The following is a 9375-nucleotide window of genomic DNA, read 5'->3' as shown; positions in this document are numbered from 1 at the left end:
GGGGAGTCCGAGACGCTACATAAGCAAGGTAAAGATTTGAAAATGGAGGAGTGTTTCTTACCCACTTTTAAAAGACAATCCACACTCACACCAGTCACATTTCACACTCTCTGCTCAGTCCTGTGTGTGTGAGAGACAGAGTGTGTGTGTGAGAGACAGAGAGTGTGTGTGAGAGACAGACAGTGTGTGAGCGAGACAGAGAGTGTGTGTGAGCGAGACAGAGTGTGTGTGAGAGACAGAGAGTGTGTGTGAGAGAGACAGAGTGTGTGTGAGAGACAGAGAGTGTGTGTGAGCGAGACAGAGAGTGTGTGTGAGCGACAGAGAGTGTGTGTGAGAGACAGAGAGTGTGTGTGAGAGAGACAGAGAGTGTGTGTGAGAGAGACAGAGAGTGTGTGTGAGAGAGACAGAGAGTGTGTGTGAGCGAGACAGAGAGCATGTGTGAGAGACAGAGAGTGTGTGTGAGCGACAGAGAGTGTGTGTGAGAGAGACAGAGAGTGTGTGTGAGAGAGACAGAGTGTGTGTGAGAGACAGAGAGTGTGTGTGAGCGAGACAGAGAGTGTGTGTGAGCGACAGAGAGTGTGTGTGAGAGAGACAGAGAGTGTGTGTGAGAGAGACAGAGTGTGTGTGAGAGAGACAGAGTGTGTGTGAGAGAGACAGAGTGTGTGTGAGAGAGACAGAGTGTGTGTGAGAGAGACAGAGTGTGTGTGAGAGAGACAGAGTGTGTGTGAGAGACAGAGAGTGTGTGAGAGACAGAGAGTGTGTGTGAGAGACAGAGTGTGTGTGTGAGAGACAGAGTGTGTGTGTGAGAGACAGAGTGTGTGTGTGAGAGAGACAGAGTGTGTGTGAGAGAGAGACAGAGTGTGTGTGAGAGAGACAGAGAGTGTGTGTGAGAGACAGAGTGTGTGTGTGAGAGAGACAGAGTGTGTGTGTGTGAGAGACAGAGAGTGTGTGTGAGAGACAGAGAGTGTGTGAGTGCGTGCGAGTGAGTGAATGTGTGTGTGAGAGTGTGTGAGGGAGTATTCATGTGTGTGTTGATGTGAGTGTGTTAAAGTGAGTGTTTATGAGAGTGAGTGTGTGTGTGAGAGAGACAGAGTGTGTGTGTGTGAGAGACAGAGAGTGTGTGTGAGAGACAGAGAGTGTGTGAGTGCGTGCGAGTGAGTGAATGTGTGTGTGAGTGTGTGAGGGAGTATTCATGTGTGTGTTGATGTGAGTGTGTTAAAGTGAGTGTTTATGAGAGTGAGTGTGTGTGTGAGCAAGTGTGCAAGAGGGAGTGTGTAAAAGTGAGTATGTGTGTAATGTGTGTAAGACTGAGTAAGTGTACAAGAGTGAGTGAGTGCTGGCGGGAGAGTGCAGGAGTGTTAAGTTTCAGTTTATTTACGAGTGTCACAAGTAGGGTTACATTAACACTGCAATGAAGTTACTGTGAGAATCCCCTAGTCGCCCACACTCCGGCGCCTGTTCGGGTTACACTGAGGGAGAATTTAGCACGGCCAATGCACCCTAACCAGCACGTCTTTCAGACTGTGGGAGGAAACCAGAGCACCCGGAGGAAACCCATGCAGACACGGGGAGAACGTGCAGACTCCGCACAGACAGTGACCCAAGCCGGGAATCGAACCCGGGTCCCTGGCGCTGTGAGGCAGCAGTGCTAACCACCGGTGATAAGGGGGAGAGTTAACAGAAAGCAGCTGGTGAGAATATACTGGCCGGTTTTAATTTAATCCAAATTAATGAATTAGAAACTTTTAACCTAAGGAATTGACATCCGAGGATTTCAGTTTAAAATCCCATTGAAGCTCCCTGTCTCATAATGGGATGTTTTTGTCTGTATTTAGTAATTAGTGACTTCATATCTCACAGTGAGATAAATAAAACTTTTTTCCAATTGATAGGGACAGCTCAATGGACAAAACTGGGGTGAGAAAGGGGCAAATCCTTTGAAAATGGAGGCAGAGAGGAGGCTTTGTTCAACTCCCATTCTTTCCGTCTTCAGCAGGCTGGGCAGGAAGTGTGAGCAGAGAGGGGGGGATAGACAGACACACACTGACACAATCCCCCCAATCCACTCACTCACACATCCCCATTCCCCCTCCACTCGCTGGGTTGTGGGGAGCGGCTGCAAGGATTTTCAGGGCTGCTGTGGGGGGGGGGTCAGGGGGTTTTTGAAATGGACGAACACGACCTACAGGGGAAAAGAAATAAAGTTTGAAACTAAACTAAAGAAACTAAAGGCAGGAGCTTGCAGAATCCATTGCCTCCCTGCATTAACATATCAAGAGTCAGTCTGACATTACCACAAACTCCTCTGGGGTGAGAGGGGGAGGGGGGGTGAATTAGCATCTCAATAGAGAGACAGACATTGTAAACATGTCAGAGACTCAGGGTGGGGTTTGCATCCAGCACACTCAGGATAAATGTGAATCTGAGAGCCTTCAGTCCCCACACCAATAATCCCCCTGCACTGAAAACATTCCCACTCTGATTCAGTGTGTGTGTGTGTCAGTGTGTGTGTCAATCTGCTTTTTGACCTGTGCTTTGCTTGTGTGGACATGATGCTGAATGGACTTGAATGGAAATGCTGGACTCCTCGCTGTGATATGTTGTGTGTCTTATTGTTAAAATGGCCGTGTCTCTTTTTCTCTCTTTAACCAATTTTTATCTCTTTTTCTCCTGAGGAATTTTGAAAACTGGGGATGTGTCGAGGATCCAAAGGACGGGAATGTTTGTGACCAGGATGAAGGAGAGGAGCTTCTTCCAGAGGGAGGGCTGACTGAGGCCTATTGCTCAGGCTTCACCCTGAGTGAGTTGTGTCTGTTTATTAACCTGATCCAGATTTAATGTTTCATATCAGAGGGAGCGAGATCTGAATGAGAGTGGAATAGAGAGAGAGAGAAAAACACACAGGGAGGGAACTGTCTCATAGAATCATAGAAACCCTACAGTACAGAAAGAGGCCATTCGGCCCATTGAGTCTGCACCGACCACAATCCCACCCAGGCCCTACCCCCATATCCCTACATATTTACCCACTAATCCCTCTAACCCAGGCATCTCAGGACACTAAGGGCAATGTTTAGCATGGCCAATCAACCTAACCCGCACATCTTTGGACTGTGGGAGGAAACCGGAGCACCCGGAGGAAACCCATGCAGACACGAGGAGAATGTGCAAACTCCACACAGACAGTGACCCAAGCCGGGAATCGAACCCAGGTCCCTGGAGCTGTGAAGCAGCAGTGCTAACCACTGTGCTACCGTGCCACCCTAACTCTTTAGTCTCTGCTTTACAACTGACTTGTTGTGTTTGGGTGTTACTGAGAGATTGTGTAACTGAGAGGAGATCCTGGGTTTTTGCTGTGCTATTTAATTTAAATATTTTCTTGTATTTTAATTATTTTCTCTCTCTTTCCCCAAGAATTAATATTTATATTTTACTGAGAGATTGTGTAACTGAGAAGGGGGAATGCTGGCCTCTTGTGCTATTTAATTTAAAGAATTCTTGTATTTTAATTAATTATTTTCTCTTCTCCCCAGGAATTTGAATTTTGAAGACTGCAACATGACTCGGAATCCTTGGACAAGGGGCTTTTCTCCAGAGGAGGATGGATGGACTGAGGCCTGTTCTATAGGCCGCATGTGAGTTGTTGTCTGTTTATTACCCTGATCCAGGTTTAATTTTAATCTCGCTTCCTCGGATGAACCAGTCCTGGTTCGATTGTGGGGTGTGGGGGGGCTGGAGTTTGAAACCCTGGGGTTAAAAGATCCCGGATTTGCAATTAGTCACAAACAGGTTAACCCTTTGCTGGGTGGCAGAGAGTAAATTAAATATCTGTAATATGAAGCTGTCTAAAAGTTAGTTTTAAATCCAAGATAACAGGGATGGGAGACAGAGCGCTGTTCCTAATTGTTGAATAAAATTCATAGAGGCCTTTACAATTCAGTTTTCAGGTTTTCAGACTTTCATTGTGTCCTCTCTGCAGCTTTTCCCCCATTCTGTCTATTTCTCTCTCTCTTTCTCTCCCTGTCCTTCCTCTATCTGTCTCTCTTTTTTATTCCCTCTCTCTCCCTCTTTTTCGCAGGAAGTCATATTTTGTTGGACAATCTCTCAGTAAAATCTGAGAAAGGGGAATCCTGGGCTCTTGCGCGATTTAATTTAAACATTTTCTGGTATTTTAATATATTTCTCTCTCTTTTACCCAAGAATTAATATTTAGATTTTACTGAGAGATTGTGTAACTGAGAAAGGGGAATCCTGGGCTCTTGTGGATTAAATTTAAACATTTTCTTGTATTTAAATTAATTATATTCTATCTCTTCCCAAGGAATTCATATTTAGTTAGACAATCTCTCAGTGAAATCTTAGAAGGGGGAATCCTGGGCTCTTGTGCTATTTAATTTAAACATTTTCTTGTACTTTAATTAATTATTTTCTCTTCTCCCCAGGAATTTGAATTTTGAAGACTGCAATGTGACTCAGAATCCTTGGACAAGGGGCTTTTCTCCAGAGGAGGATGGATGGACTGAGGCCTGTTCTATAGGCTGCAAGTGAGTTGTTATCTCTTTATTATCCTGATCCAGGTTTAATTTTAATCTCGCTTTCTTGGACGAACCAGTTCTGGTTCGATTGTGGGATGGGGTGGGGTGGAGTTTAAAACCCTGGGGTTAAAATATCCTGGCTTTGCAATGAGTCACAAACAGGTTAACCCTTTGCTGGGTGGCAGAGAGTAAATTAAATATCTGTAATATGAAGCTGTCTAAAAGTTTGATGCAAATCCAAAATAACAGGGGTGGGAGAGAGTGATTCCCGAATGTTAAATAAGATTCACAGAGGACATTACAATTCAATTTTCTGAAGTTCAGCCTTTACATTTATCTTCCCCTCTACAGCTTTCTTCCCCATTCTATTTCTCTCTGTCTCTCTCTCCAGTATTTTTCCCCTATCTTCAGCTTTCTCTCCCTTCCTGTTTCTTTCCATTCATCTCTCCCTCTCGAGCATTCTTCCATATCTGTCCATCACTCACCAGAATGTCTCTCTCTCCCTCTCGAGCATTCTTCCATATCTGTCCATCACTCACCAGAATGTCTCTCTCTCCCTCTTGAGCGTTCTTCCATATCTGTCCATCACTCTCCAGAATGTCTCTCTCTCGAGCATTCTTCCATATCTGTCCATCACTCTCCAGAATGTCTCTCTCTCTCTCTCGAGCATTCTTCCATATCTGTCCATCACTCTCCAGAATGTCTCTCTCTCTCGAGCATTCTTCCATATCTGTCCAGCACTCTCCAGAATATCTCTCTCTCTCTCTGGCTCCATCTTCCTTTGTGTCTCTTTAAACCTTTAATCAACAAAAACTGTGTTATTGTAAACAGGGAGACAGGAATATGGCTTCGCTCATTTCAATGCAGAGTACATGAGAGAGAGGGAAAGAAATAGCTATGGGCAGAGACAACGAGTGAGAAAGAGAGGGGACAGGGACAAGGATCTAGACAGGAACATCCATCTTTACACTGAGTGAGAGAGACAGGAGCAGAGGGAGAAAAGAGAGGGAGATAGTGAAAGGGAGATGGAGGGAGTTGTAGAAATCAATCCTGGGAGGGCGATTTTAAAAAGTGTCCCGAAGGAATCAGCAGCCCCTTCCCAAACTGAAAGAGGGAGATGAGCAGCTCCTGGAGTCTGAGAGGGAGACAGGGATGGACTGGGGGGTTGTGGATATTTGATTCAGTTTTAGGAGATTCTGTTTGTAGATTTCTCTCTCTCTGTTCATGCCATTCTGATGTTTCTGAGAGATTGTGTAACTGAGAAGGGGGAATCCTGTGTTTCGGTGAGATTTAATTGAAATGGTTTCTTGTATTTAATTAATTTTCTCTCTCTTTTCCCCAAGAATTCATATCTAGTTAGACAATCTCTCAGTAAAATCTGAGAAGGGGAATCCTGGGCTCTTGTGCTATTTAATTTAAATATTTTCTGGTACTTTAATTATTTTCTCTCCCTTTTCCCCAAGAATTAATATTTAGATTTTACTGAGAGATTGTGTAACTGAGAAAGGGGAATCCTGGCCTCTTGTGCTATTTAATTTACACATTTTCTTGTATTTTAATTAATTATTTTCTCTCTCTCTTCTCCCCAGGAATTTGAATTTTGAAGACTGCAACGGGACTCGGAATCCTTGGACAAGGGGCTTTTTTCCAGAGGAGGATGGATGGACTGAAGCCTGTTCTATAGGCAGCATGTGAGTTGTCGTCTCTTTATTACCCTGATCCAGGTTTAATTTTAATCTCGCTTCCTCGGATGAACCAGTCCTGGTTCGATTGTGGGGTGTGGGGGGCTGGAGTTTGAAACCCTGGGGTTAAAATATCCCGGCTTTGCAATTAGTCACAAACACGTTAACCCATTGGTGGGTGGCAGAGTAAATTATGTATGAAACTGTCTATAAGTTTGCTTCAAATCTAAAATAACAGGGGTCGGAGACAGAGCAATGAACCTAATTGTTGAATAAAATTCACAGAGACCTTTACAATTCAGTTTTCAGATGTTCAGATTTTCATTTCATCCTCTCCACAGCTTTTCCCCCATTCTGTCTATTTCTCTCTGCTTTTCTCTCCATTTCCTTCCTCTACCTACCTCTCTTTATTCTCTCTCTCTCCCTCTTTTTCCCAGGAATTAATATTTAGTTGGACAATCTCTCAGTAAAACCTGGAAAGGGGCAATCCTGGGATTTTGTGCTGTGTAATTTTCATTCTGGGTGTCCCGGGGGGTTTGATTTCACTGTCTCAGCCCCTCTCTGCCTCACTCTCTGTATAAACTTTTCCCAAATTACAAAACACTCAACACAGCTGACTGCACCTTGTGGGATCTTGCTGGGGATTTTGTTTTAAAAAGGGTGTTTTCTCAGAGGCAGTTTAAACCTTTCAGGGGACTGTGGGGAAGTCTCAGACTTGGGACAACACACACACAGGGTTGGGGGCTGGGGGTGGCGGGCGGGGGGGAGGTGGGCAGTCAGGTATACTGGTATTCTGGGAGACTGATATTCCCAACAAGGGCCAGAGGTCTCAGTGCTGAAACATATTAAACTGTTCAAACAGAGGCAGGCAGAAAGCCATGAGGCTTCAGAGCTCCCTGTAGACGCAAAGGTAACTCCCATTGCCAAAAAGTAGCCACATGTGAAGTGGAAACACCTTCCCTCAGCTTGTTACACACTGACCTTTCCACAAACCCCAACATGTTTACAAACACTCGCTGCAGTTTCTGCAAACTTTGTATCAAACTGCCTCCCATTCTGCTCAATACTGACCCCCTCTCAACCTGGCACTGAACTAGTGTCTGAATTGAGACAGAGACACACAGACAGAGTTTTTAAAGTTGAAAGTTTTGAAGTTTATATATTAGTGTCACAAGTAAGGCTTACATTAACACTGCAATGAAGTTACTGAGAGAGACAGAGAGAGGCAGAGACACACAGAGACATAGATAAAGAGACAGAAAGAGACAGTGAGATAAAGAGACAGAGAGGATGTTTAAAGTTTGTTTATTCCTGTCACAAGTAAGGCTCACATTAACGCTGCAGTTACTGAGAGAGACAGAAAGAGAGAGTTTTTAAAGTTGAAAGATTTAAAGTTTATTTATTAGTGTCACAAGGCTTACATTAACACTGCAATGAAGTTAGTGAGAGAGACAGAGATAGAGGGAGCATCCAGAGTGGGTTCAGTAACACATTTATTTATCAGATATCTCTCTCTGTGACTCTTTAGCGATGAGATATTCAGCCAGGATGGTTTCACTGACCCTCTTCAGCAGGCAGATATTCCCAAATCCAGCCTAGGTCTCAGACACACACACACACCACTCACACATTCCCTCTGCTCTGTCCAGGGGAATATTTTAATCCAGGAATTTCTATTTTATATTTACAGGGTGAGGGGGGGAGAAACTCAACTCAAAAATCCTGCAGTCTCTCCAAGCTGCTTTTAAATTTCAATTCAAACCCTGGGCCACGTGGGAAGCTGCAGAGATTGGGAAACTTACCAAACCCAGTTTGTGTGTGTGAGTGTCTGCAGCTTTTGTGTCTTTGAACTTGCGAGGGTGCCAGGGAGAGAATGTCACTGTCTTCACCTCTCTCTCTGCCTCTCTGTATAAAAAAATCACCAAATTAAACCACACTCAGTAATGCGACCATACACAATTAATTATCAAATATCTGTCTCTCTCACTTTATCTCTATCTCTCCCCGTCTCTCTCTCTCCCTGTTCTCTCTCTCCCTGTCTCTTCTCGAGCAGAAACAGATGGAGACAGAGAGGCAGGGAGAGAGAGGAAGAGGGAGGGATGGAAACAGCTGGAGTTGTGGGTTAGATGCAGGGGGAGAGACACAGGCTGTTAGAGGGAGGGGGGGGTTTCAGTGAGGGACAGGGTCTCCAGTTTAATTCTGAGGGTCCTGAGAGAGGGATTTCACTGTCTCAGACCCTCTCTGGCTCCCTCACTCTGTATAAACAATTCCCAAATTTAAAAAACGCTCAACACAGCTGACTGCGCTTTGTGGGATCTTGCTGTGCACCACAGGGATTTTAGTTTTAAAAAGGGTTACTTTTAAGAGGGAGTTCCAGCCTTTCTGGAGATTTGGGATGATGCAGACACACACACACAGGGTAGTGAGTGGGGAAGGGGGGTCACAGCAGGCGAGAGAGTGGGGGGGAGGGGGGGAGGACTGTGTCCCATCTGATTCAGGTTCACATGGCTGCTGCTGCTGCTGTGGGATCTTGCTGTGCACACACTGGGCCTGTGGCCTTTGCCTGCACTGCAACAACGACCACACTTTATTAAACTAAATCTGGCTCAGGGACCGCAAAGTGGGTTCAAGGAAAAAGCTTGAAAAGGGGTCGGGTAAATTCAAGCACTTTAATCGCCAAGGCATCGTAGGCTCTGGAGCAGGTGCTGGGGAATGGGAGGAGGATAGATTGGGATTTGATGGCCAACATGGAGCTGGTGGGCCGAAGGGCCTGTTTCTGTGCTGTGTGACTCCAGATTCTTTTCTCTCTCTCTTTTCCCAGGAATTTCTATTTGGATGGGGGGGTGGGTATAGAATTTCCCTGTCTCTGTCTCTCCAGTATTCTTACCAATCCCAGCACCCCTCCCCTCTCTCTCTCCCCAGACATTCCTGTCTATATTTCATCTTTCAATAAAATTTTTAAGAAAACACCAATGTGAATTGTTGCCAATTTAATTTGGGAAGAGAGAGAGAGTGGATCCCATTTCCCACACACTCTCCTGCAGTCCTCACCCACAACATTTATTTAATCTGGCCCTCACCAGGTTGTGTGTGTGTGTGTGGGATCTGGCTATGCACACAGGTGGGTCTGGCTCCCTATTCCTCGCACTGTGACCGTG

This window comes from Mustelus asterias, unplaced genomic scaffold (genome assembly GCF_964213995.1).
Source record: "Mustelus asterias unplaced genomic scaffold, sMusAst1.hap1.1 HAP1_SCAFFOLD_1056, whole genome shotgun sequence".
Classification (NCBI taxonomy): Eukaryota; Metazoa; Chordata; class Chondrichthyes; order Carcharhiniformes; family Triakidae; genus Mustelus; species Mustelus asterias.
This window is presented reverse-complemented; position numbering follows the sequence as displayed.